This window comes from Rhinopithecus roxellana, chromosome 5, assembly GCF_007565055.1.
Source record: "Rhinopithecus roxellana isolate Shanxi Qingling chromosome 5, ASM756505v1, whole genome shotgun sequence".
NCBI lineage: Eukaryota > Metazoa > Chordata > Mammalia > Primates > Cercopithecidae > Rhinopithecus > Rhinopithecus roxellana.
The window spans coordinates 65,339,388-65,350,979 of record NC_044553.1 but is presented as its reverse complement, the minus strand read 5'-3'; the positions used below and the strand labels follow the sequence as shown (position 1 = coordinate 65,350,979).

General features: G+C 38.4%; 1 pseudogene across 1 annotated transcript; it reads left to right on the top strand.

Annotated features, from left to right (window-relative positions):
- The first annotated feature begins 9,404 nt into the window (after positions 1-9,404).
- Positions 9,405-10,060, top strand: LOC104670869 (annotated as a pseudogene). Its single transcript, XR_749203.1, has one exon. The product of XR_749203.1 is annotated as a 60S ribosomal protein L18 pseudogene (transcript).
- The last annotated feature ends 1,532 nt before the right edge of the window (positions 10,061-11,592 follow it).

Below are 11,592 nucleotides of genomic sequence, written 5' to 3'. Positions count from 1 at the left end.
CCCAAGAGCAGAAGGTTTTGCTCAAGGTCACACTTGAAGAATCAGTTCTTGACAGCGATTAGCCAGACCCAAGTCTCCTGACCTCCACCCAGCTCAGGGCTCCTTCTGCCCTTTCCCACTCCCACCAGAATTCTTACAAGAATCCAATCCACAAGAAACCCAAAGCCAGAGGCAGCAATGAGGAATGTCCTGTTTACATTTCTGTTAAGTAGAATCCTTTGTTCTAACAACAACAACAAAAAAACTCTTGCCTTCAACAAAGACATTCATAACAATAAATGCATTATTTTCCCCAGGAAAAGTTTGAATTTCACTTATTTACAGTGACACAGGTTTACTCAATGCTTTCTTTAATTAAACTCCTAGTTAACATTTGATGGCTCTCAATCCAACTTTCCCTGAGCCAAGAACTGATCAATCCTGACCAACCAACAATGAGTATTAAGCCATGGATTTTCAAATGGTTATTTTTACCCCTCCATGGAACTTAGCAGCTTTTTAACCACATGAAATATGCACAGATACATGAAATCTTTGAACTAGGGAAAATGCGATTGTAAAACCAGCCCTCTCGCCAGTCTAGGTTGGACAAAGAGGGAAGGCATTTAGGGTACTTCTGTTGTCCCTTTCATTAGAACGCTGCCAGCCAGCGTTCTCCCTAAAAATAGTTGTCACGCCAGTGGAGTCCTCACTCTGGCAAACAGACTGTTCTGCACCAAGATCCTTTTTAACTGGTTCTTAAGTTACAGGAATTTTAACTAAATTAGAAAGTTTGCCACTTTGTTCCTTGTAAAATAAAAGCGTAAAAAGCCAGAGTTCCTGAAACACAGGTTCAGCTCAGTTTGAAAAAACAAGAAAACGTCGTCTTCACTTCTGGGCATAAAAAATGTTGAAGCTTGAGGAGGTTGAGAACAAATGGAACTTCCTACTTATTAATGCTTGGGTAGTCAGTTTCTTCACACGGCCATTTCCTTCCCCCGCGCCTTTCTGCGAATGTTTTATCAGCGCTGGACCACAGAATGATAAATGCTATCCTGTACAAAAAGGTAAAGATGCCTTAAAAACTCACTCTAGTGTTTCAAAGCACAGCTCTGCTTTCTAAAGTGTTTTTATTTTTCCACATTTAGGGCTTTAATGATTCTAGAATAGACAGTAGGAATGCCAAATACATAAACAATTCAAAATCTGCTCAGCCAGATCTGAAAAGGGTTTCCTCAGCATCCGTTCCAAATTCCTCATCTTACTTTTTAGGCTTTCCCTCTCAGCCTTTAATGGAGTCCTTGATTTCCAAGTACCTAGCATCAGCTGTTAAAAAGTTTTAAATATGAATTCTGTTTGCAGTTTTTTAGTACGTTTTCTTGTTTATTTTACATTTTTAGGGTATTTTCACTCATATTATCTAACTTCAGCTCCCCCATCCAAAACAGACTGGCTGGTATGCTCACAATCCCTTGGGAACAAGGGTTCTCTTCATGTCCCCAGCTATGGTACACACAATTAATTTCCCTAAACATTTGCTGTCCTCATGATACTGCCTTGCTCAAAAAGCATCGTTGCACTCTTATTAATACAAACCATTTTGAGATATATATATATATATATATATGTGTGTGTGTGTGTGAGAATATATGTCTATGTATATATATCCATGTCTCACTCTGCAAATATATTAACATATTATAAAATATTAACAAAAATATATTTAGAAAGGAGGAGGTTTACAAATCTAAACAGAAATCTTCATATTTCACTGTGCCCTAGTGGACTGCCTACCATACCCCCTGAAAGGAGTAGGTCTTAGTTGGGAGACCCCAGTTTGAGAAGATCAAGATCTAACTTTTGAGACCAGCCTGGCTAACATGGTGGAACCCTGTCTGTACTAAAAATACAAAAATTAGCCAGGTGTGGTGGCACATACCTGTAGTTCCACCTACTTGGGGAGGCTGAGGCAGGAGAATCATTTGAACCCAGGAGGCGGAGATTGCAATGATCCAAGATCACACCACTGCACTCCAGCCTGGGTGATAGAGTGAGACTCTGTCTCAAAACAAAACAAAACAAAAAAATCTAACTTTTGAGTGGCATTCCAGGCCCACCACAATAGTCTCAAACTTCCTTTCCAGCATAGTCCACTACTGTTCCCTCCTTAACAATCAAACTGAATCACTGATTGCCTGAAGGCTCCAAGCTGCTCAATAGGCTTTGGGGCCAGGCTGTGAGTATGGGCTCTTCCTTATACCAGTTGTTAAGTCACAGGTAATCCATTCATTCTCCTTATGCTTCCTCATGCAGGGAATGAGAAAAATAATGACACCTGTGGCAACATTCTTGTTGTCAAATGAAATGGAAGTATACACTGAGGGCACACTTGGTAAAATGGTAAAGTGTGACACAAATCTTATGAGTGTATGAATCCCTATACAATACAGGGATGTCTGCAATCCTGGGCACAAATAAGAGACTCTAGGTATATTATCTTACAAGTGTAAAACATCATCTTCCATCAGATCTTTTATTTAAATACTGTTGAGTCCCTATTAGCTATTTATCAGTTTCACTAACGTATCAAACATCGAAGCCTCACAGCAATAACCTGCTGAATGCACGAAGTGTGGCTCTGGCCAAAAATGAAAGGGGTGATTTAAGAGAAGAGGAAAGCCCTGACCAAGTGGAAGAAAGGCATTTCCTTAACTGAAATGAGTAAGACTGGGGAACAAGCCAGTTCAGGGTGGTAAAATCAAAAGTCTAATTATAGACATGCCAGATATGAAATATCTATTCAATATCTGCATGAGAATGTTGGACATCTGAGTCTGGCTTCAGGGGAGAGGTATGGCCTAAAGATTAAAATTTGGGAGTGATATTTTCTCAAACTTTAAGACAGGTTCAATGGCTTCTCCTCTACGAATCTTTCTCTAATTTCCCTCCCAGCTGCACAAAGCTTCTCTGGATTTTTAACACTGTTTTTCTGTATGTTTCCATGAGCATCTACTCTACCTCCCTTTTATTTCATTTTACTTATTTGTGAACTAGACTATGGGCCACTTGAGGGCAAAGACAATGTCACTTTCGTCTCTGTGTTCTTTTGGTGTCTAGCAATGCACCTTGTCTATATTTGGTTCTCAATAATGCATTATGGGTTGGCTAATTAATTAGTCACCTCCACCTATAACAGATTCAGTAAAATTTCTTGAAAAAAAGTAATTCCAGATGGTTTGATGACCAGATGAATGCATGAACAAACAATCCCTGAAGTCCCATTGAAAGATCTGGATAGAAGTGGCCTTGTGCATACATAAGTGAAGCCTAGTGTCCTTCCAACATGGCACGTCCAGTTGCCCAGTGTCCAGGACTGCCCATCATGGTTCCCCACTTAGGTCCACCTTTACCAGCCCTGTTTACTATAGCCTTTCATTCTCTTTATTTCCCAATCTAAATGTTCCAACCCAGTCAGCTGTCACTTTGGAAGTCAGTCTGCAAGATGACAACAAGACAATTGAACTAATTTGTGCTACTGTGACCAGAGAGCCTACTGCCTACATGCCTTTCCACCACACACCATAAGGTTGAATTTCAATAAGGGTCTTGAGAGAGACAACGACTTAAAGCAAAGGTGACTTTAGAGCAGGACATGCCACACCTGGGTAGCTAGCTACCTGCCCTGACAGTGCCCTCAACAAGCCAGACCATTTTACCATATCCAGTCTGGATAGAAGTCCTGAGAAACAGTTCAGAGGATGTAGTTTTTTGAGAACACAGAGAGTCAGCTCTGCCATAGGAGGTGCCCTGCTACCCAGGCGACCCTGCCCCAGCTCTGACACCAGGCAGCCTCTCAATGATTGGTAAGTGTCTGGCTTCCTTGGTCCATGTCTCAGTGCATGACTCAGGAGCCAGACTGCACAGATCCCTTCTAGTTCTACGGTTCAACTAAAACAAAATTTGATTTTCAGAATTCCAGAATCTTTCTACTCTCTTCTCAAGCTATTCTCATTTTTCCATTCTGTAACATCCTTGTATAATACGGTTGCAAAGCTCCATACCTTCCTCTGTATAATGGTGATGATAATAGTGATGATAACAATGTTGCTTGGCTCCCAGGGTTGTTGTGAGCTTTTCATTAGAAAGTCCTTTGTGATTGTGCCACTGCACTCCAGCCTGGGAGACACAGCAAGACTCCGTCTCAAAAAAAGAAAAAAAGAAAGTCCTTTGTAAATTCTGACTCTTACTAAATTTAGTTATTATTGTTTTACTGTTAAAGTATCTCCTCTCTTTGCATGCAGGAAGTTAAAGATTGTTACCAATTCCAGTTTGGGAATTTTTTTAAAAGACTAGATAATCTTGTCTGAGGCAAGTGTCCTAACAAGTCTTCACAGTAGAAGGAGGGGGAAATAAATGTATGAATACAGGAGGATTCAGAGAAACCTCAACTCACCTGTGATCTCGGGTCATTATGAGATCTCCATAGGATAAGTGAGTCTGACAAACCATATACTTCTGAGTGTGAAGAATTAGAGGAATTATTTAGTTCACCCACTCCACAGTTTTCCATACAAGTTATTCCGAAGAGAATGCCCCCGGAACAGGGAGTTAAAGGCACTGTACGACAAATGAAGGCCTGAGCTACTCATATTTGTGAGTTACCCATGCATGTTATTAGAAAACATTACATTCTCACAGCAAATAAACATATTTCATCAATACAGTCTAAAAAGCATCTAAGAGCATTTTCAAGTTAAATGAATAGTACGATTTCTTTGCTAAACTATTGAACAGATCTAAACAGCATTAAAAACTGAGAAAGAGAAAAATGCCCATTTTGAGTCCCAAAATCAAAATACAGGAAAATATCATTAATTCAATTAGACTAACTAGGGAGAAAGGATTGAGAACTATTATCTAAACAAATATAGCTTTATTACTCTTAAGAAGTACAGAAAAAAAAAACAGCAAACCTAACCAAGTATGACAAAGTCAATGATTTAAGGAAATACTTTAATAATTTATTAAAATATAACTCCTACATACTATCCACACATCCATGTTTAGCCATTTAAAACAGGATCTGCAAAATAATAAACTCTTCTCCTTCACTTTATACACAGTGGTTAAGTTTTAGAACAAAACAACCCATTAGAATGCTCAGGACAGCACTGCAATCAGTCAGTGACTCTGAGGCCTGAATCAAGATGTTTGGAGATGATAAAAAATGAAATGCAATGGACTTCCCGTCTTAAGGCAGCCATGTCAATCAGTGCATCACATAAAAACCCATGAAGGGAAGAAATCAATGCTTCCAAATGGAAAAAAAAAAAAAAAAAAAACCTTTCAATATTAAACCTATAGAGAGCTGTTAGCTTGCCTTTTCTAAATTCTTCCTTTAAAGAGTTTTAGGAATTATCATGCCAAATTCATAATTCAAGCTTCAATAACAACTTATAATTACATGTATTTCATGATCTTAGCCCTTGATATTTTGGATGCTCACATAGGCTTTTGACTTATTTTAAGGAGGGTAAAGGAAAACAGTAGATGGAATTAGTTAACTCCGCTTTACATAATAGATTACATTCAATGAAAAAATAAGTGAGACTTTTGCTTTCAATCATGATGAATTATTTGGTACCAGACTAGTCTTTCTGCTGTAAACAGCTCTCAAACCAACAAAATATGTATTATGTTGGTGCAAAAGCAATGGTGGGTTTTGCCATTAAAGTCATGCTACCATTACTACCAGCAGAAGACTATTATCCCCAAGAAGCATAAGACTGTTATCCATCTGAGCAGACCCACCACAGGGGTGTCATCCCTCAGAGAAGAAAAATACATAAGGTGATAGCCACAGCCACCCCACCTTTCTGCTCAAAGTTACTTTCTAGACCACAAAGTAAGTAGGTGGTGCCCAAGCAGAACTCTGAGGTCTTGATGAGCTGAAGAGGTACAGATAGGAATTCAGGGTTAATGAGATAGGTTGATTTGTAGGACAGGGTATCATATAGGAGGAAGCCACATCGAGAAGGAATTCCAGAAATTAGTGTAGGGATCTCTTTAGTTTTTTGATAGAATACCAAGTTGAATATGCTCAGAGCACTTACTATGCTGCACATGTTCAGGCAATATAATATAAATGAAGATTTCAGAAATCACAGAGTGCTATAAGACATAGGCATTTTGAAGAGAGTTTAGAGATCTTGCTAAGCACTCCCATCAATTCAACTGGGACTCTCATCCATAGTAAGAGCTCATCTAGAGTCACCCTAGCAAATCTTATTCACAAAGCTCAACAAGTATCATACCAACACAACCATGAATTCACTGCCTGTCAAAACAAAACAAAAGAATACTCTTTAGAGAAAGACAATGGGGACAGGCACGGTGGTGTGTGCCAGTAATCCCAATACTTTGGGAGGCTGAGGTGGGCAGATTGCTTGAGCCCAGGATTTCCAGACCAGCCTGGACAACATGGCAAAACCCTGTCTCTACAAAAGTACAAAAATTAGCCAGGCATGATGGCATGTGCCTGTAGTCCCAACCTCTTTGAGGCTGAGGTTGGAGGACTGCTTGAGCCAGGGAGGCAGAGGTTGCAGTGAACTGGATCATGCCACTGCACTCTAGTCTGGGTGATAGAGGGAGACCTGCCTCAAAAAAAAAAAAAAGAGAGAGAGAGAAAGACAATGAAATCCAATCTCTCAACAGTGTCTGGTACATAATCCAACAAAAACAGATGTATAAAGAAGCAGGAAAATGTAACCCATGACAAGGGGAAGGCTGGGCACAATGGCTCACGCCTGCAATCCCAGCACTTTGGGAGGCCAAGGTGGGCAAAACACCTGAGCTCAGGAGTTGAGAACAGCCTGGTCAACATGGTGAAACTCCATATTTACTAAAAATACAAAAATTAGCCAGGCATGGTGGCAGGTGCCTGCAATGCCAGCTACCGGGGAGGCTAAGGCAGGAGAATTGCTTGAACACAGTAGGCAGAGGTTGCAGTGAGCTGAGATCACGGATCACGCCACTGCACTCCAGCCTGGGCAACAAGAGCGAAACTCCATTTCAAAAAAAAGGGAAAAAAAAGGGCAGGGGATGGGGGGTAGAAAAATAAATGGAAACAGATCCAAAGATGATAGAGATGTTAAAATTAGAAGACAAAGAATTCAAAACAGCTAATATATATTTTAAAACTTTTTGAAAAGATGGACTTAATGAGTGAACACATAAGAATCTCAGTAAATAAATGGAAACTATAAAATTAAAAAACACTGGAAAATATAACTGAAAGAAAAAATTTACTGGATTAGCTTACAAATAAACACTGCAGAACAAAGTGGCCCTTCAAGATCACTTTCAGGGGAAATAGGAAGCATCATAATTGCAACAAAAAAGGTTGAAAAAGAAATGAACAGAGTCTCAGTGACATGTGGAAAAGCATCAAGCCAATATACATATAATTGAACTCCCAAAAGTAGAAGAGAATAATGAGGGCAGAAAAATTTTTGAAAAAATAATTTACTTCAAATATAATATTTTTCACATAAATTTAATAAAAAATATAAATCAACACATACAAGAAGTTCAACAAACCCAAATAGTAAAAATACAAAGAAAACCACACCTATCTATATCACAGCCAAATAGGTAAAAGTAGCAAAGATAAAAAGACAATCCTAAAAGCAGCCAAAGAAAAGCACACATTGCCTACAGGGAACAAGGATAGAAATGTTTATTGACTTCCTATCAGAAATAGTGCAGATCAGAAGACAATTGAATAACACCTTTAAAATGCTAAAATAAAACTACCACTATGAACACAGACAAATTTTAAATTAAAAATTTTACAAATAAATAAAATAAAACTACCTGTCAACCTAGAATGCTGCATTCAGAAAAATATATTTTAAAAATAAAAGTGAGAGAATTCATCAGCAGCAGACCTATATTGCTATTAAAGGAAATCTTTGGGTTAATGGAAAATTATACCAGATGGAAACAGGGATCTATGTAAAGATATGCAAAGCAAAACACTGTGTCTATGTGGGTAAAATATATAATACCTTTTAATTTCTTAATTTGTTTAAAATATAATTGTTGAAAAATAATAACAATGCATTATGAGTTTGTAATACAGATGTAAAATTGACAATAATAGCACAAATAATGGGATGCGGTAAGTGGGAGTATACTCCTGCAAACTTATTACATTACAAGTGAGATAGTATGATACTAATACATGGTAGATTGTAATAGGTTTGGGAAGTATATTGTAATCCCTAGAGCCACCATGTAAAAGGCTAAAAAAATAATAAGCCCAATAGAGGAAGTAAAATGGAACACTCAAACACAGTCATGTAATCAAAAAGAAGTCAGAACAGAATAACAAAAGGAAAACATATGGGAAAAATAGAAAACCAATAGCAAAATAGTAGACTTAAAACCAATCATGTCAATAATTTATTAGAGAATGTCTGACTAGATGAAAAATCAAGATCAAACTGTGTGTTCTAAAAGATGGAAAATATTACACTGTGCAACAAGAACCCATCATAAGTGGCTTTATAAATAACAAGTAGTCCTTAAAACAAGAACCAGAGATAAAAAGACACCCTTCCTAATGATAAAGGGATCAATTCAGGGAGAAGACATCACAGTCCCAAATATGCAGAACTTCAAGATACCTGAAGCACAAACTGACAGAACTGAAGGGTAAAAATACACCAGTTGAAAGTCATGGTGAGAGGTTTTAACATGGCCCTCTCAGTAGTCAATAAAACAAGTAGACAAAAATCAGTAAGAATAAAAATTTGAACAACATCAAGTAACTTAGCCTAACTGATGTTTATAGAACACTGCACCCACCCAATAGCAGAACATACATTCTTCACAGGTCAATGTGTAAAGAATCCACTGAAATAGATTGTATGCTGAGACATGGCTCAATAAATTTAAGAGGACTGGAATCACACAGGAATAGTCTCTGACCACAATGAACTTACACTAGAAAACAGTAATAAGATAGATGAAAAATCATCACATACTTGGAAATTAAGCCAAACACTTCTAAATAACCCATAAATCAAAGAAAAAATCATGAAGAAAATTAGTAAATATTTTAAAGTGATAGTTAAAACACATGAACTGAAAACTTGTGGGATATAGATTAAGCACTGCTGAGGGGTAAATTCGTTCCTCTAAATGCTTCTATCTGGAGGGAAAAAATAGGTAAAACCAGTGATGTGAACTTCCTCCTTAAGAAACTACGTAAAAAAGAGTAATTTGAAACCAACATAAGTAAAATGACGGAAAAAAAGAAAAGAGTAGAAGCCATTGAAACAGACAATAAACAAACTAGAAAGCAAATAAATGTAAACAATTGTTAGATCTGTGAAAATATAAAAAGAAATATTGCTCTTTCCGGACCTGGCAGAGCAGGAGGCGCCATCATGGGAGTTGACATTCGCCACAACAAGGACCGAAAGGTTCGGCGCAAGGAGCCCAAGAGCCAGGATATCTACCTGAGGCTGTTGGTCAAGTTGTATAGGTTTCTGGCCAGAAGAACCAATTCCACATTCAACCAGGTTGTGCTGAAGAGGTTGTTTATGAGTCGCACCAACCGGCCACCTCTGTCCCTTTCCCGGATGATCCGGAAGATGAAGCTTCCTGGCCGGGAAAACAAAACGGCCGTGGTTGTGGGGACCATAAGGGACGACGTGCGGGTTCAGGAGGTGCCTAAACTAAAGGTATGTGCACTGCGCATAACCAGCCGGGCCCGCAGCCGCATCCTCAGGGCAGGAGGCAAGATCCTCACTTTCGACCAGCTGGCCCTGGACTCCCCCAAGGGCTGCGGCACTGTCCTGCTCTCCGGTCCTCGCAAGGGTCGAGAGGTGTACCGGCATTTCGGCAAGGCCCCAGGAACCCCGCACAGCCACACCAAACCCTACGTCCGCTCCAAGGGCCGGAAGTTCGAGCGTGCCAGAGGCCCACGGGCCAGCCGAGGCTACAAAAACTAACCTTGGATCCTACCCTCTTATTAAAAAGATTTTGAATGCGGAAAAAAAAAAAAAAAAAAGAAATATTATGAAAAACTTTATGCTAATGAAGTTGACAAATCAGATGACATAGATCAATTTCTTTTTGTTTGTTTTTTGTATGTTTGTTTTTCAGAAAGAGTCCTGCTCTGTTGCCCAGGCTGGAGTGCAGTGGTGCTTTCTCAGCTCACTGCAGCCTCTGCCTCCCAGGTTCAAGCAATTCTCCCACCTCAGCCTCCCGAGTAGCTGGGTAGCTGGGACTACAGGTGCCTGCCACCACACCCAGCTAATTTCTTTTTTTTTTTTTTTTTTTCTGTATTTTTAGTAGAGATGGGGTTTTGCCATGTTGGCCAGGCTGGTCTCAAACTTCTGGCCTCAAGTGATCCATCTTCCTTGGCCTCCCAGTGTTGGGATTACAGGCATGAGCCACCGCACCCCACCAGATCAATTTCTTAAAAGATATAAAGGAGATACACATAATCTGAGTAGCTCTTGGCTCAAGAAATTAATAATTGGTCAATTATTCCTAAAATAAAAGTTCAGTCTCAGGTGTTTTCTCAAATTACTTTAATCTAAAAATTTAAAGCATAAGTAATACCAATCATACACACATTTTTGAGTAGAAGGACTGAAATAGAGGATTGAAAGTTTCCCAAATCATTGTATGAGGTTAGCATAACTCTGATATCAAAACATGAGTTTTATAAGAAAAAAATAAACAAAGAATTCCAATTAATTTTTTAAAAATCAAATCCAGAATTACATGAAAAGGTTAATACTTCATGATTAAGAGGATTTCATACAAGGAATGCAAGGTTAGTTCTACATTTGAAAATCAAAATTAACATGGTATAACTCTTTTTTTTCTTTCAATTGTCTGTAATTGTTCTCAGCAATGTTTCATGATTTTCACTGTGGAGATCTTGCACATCTTTCCCTGGATTTATTGTTAAGTGTCCTGGTGTTTTTGATGCTACTGTAAGTTAGACTGATTTCTTTTTTAATTTCTGTTTTCCAGTTGGTAATTACTAATACTTAGAAATACAATTGATTTTTGTATATTGGCCTTATAGCCAATATAAAATTAACCTTGCTAAATCCCTTTACTAGCTCTAATATTTTATTTAGATTTCATAAGGTTTTCTGTGAAGATAATCACCTGCTAATAGAATCTATTTTATTTATTCTTTTTAAATATCATCCCTTTTATTTTTTTCTTGCCTTTTGTGCTAGAAATAAATAATGAAAGAGCTGGCTGGAACAATCCCATTACTGGGTATATATCCAAGATAAAACAAATCATTCTACCAAAATGACACATGCACATGTGTGTTCATCACAGCACTATTCCCAACAGGAAAGACATGGAATCAACCTAGGTGCCCATCAACAACGGATTGAATAAGGAAAATACAGTACATATGCACCATAGAATACACAGCCAAAAAAAACATGAAATCATGTCCTTTGCAGCAACATGGATGCAGCTGGAGGCCATTACCCTAAGCAAATTAACGCAGGAACAGAAAACCAAATACCACATGTTCTCACTTATAAGTGGGAGCTAAACATC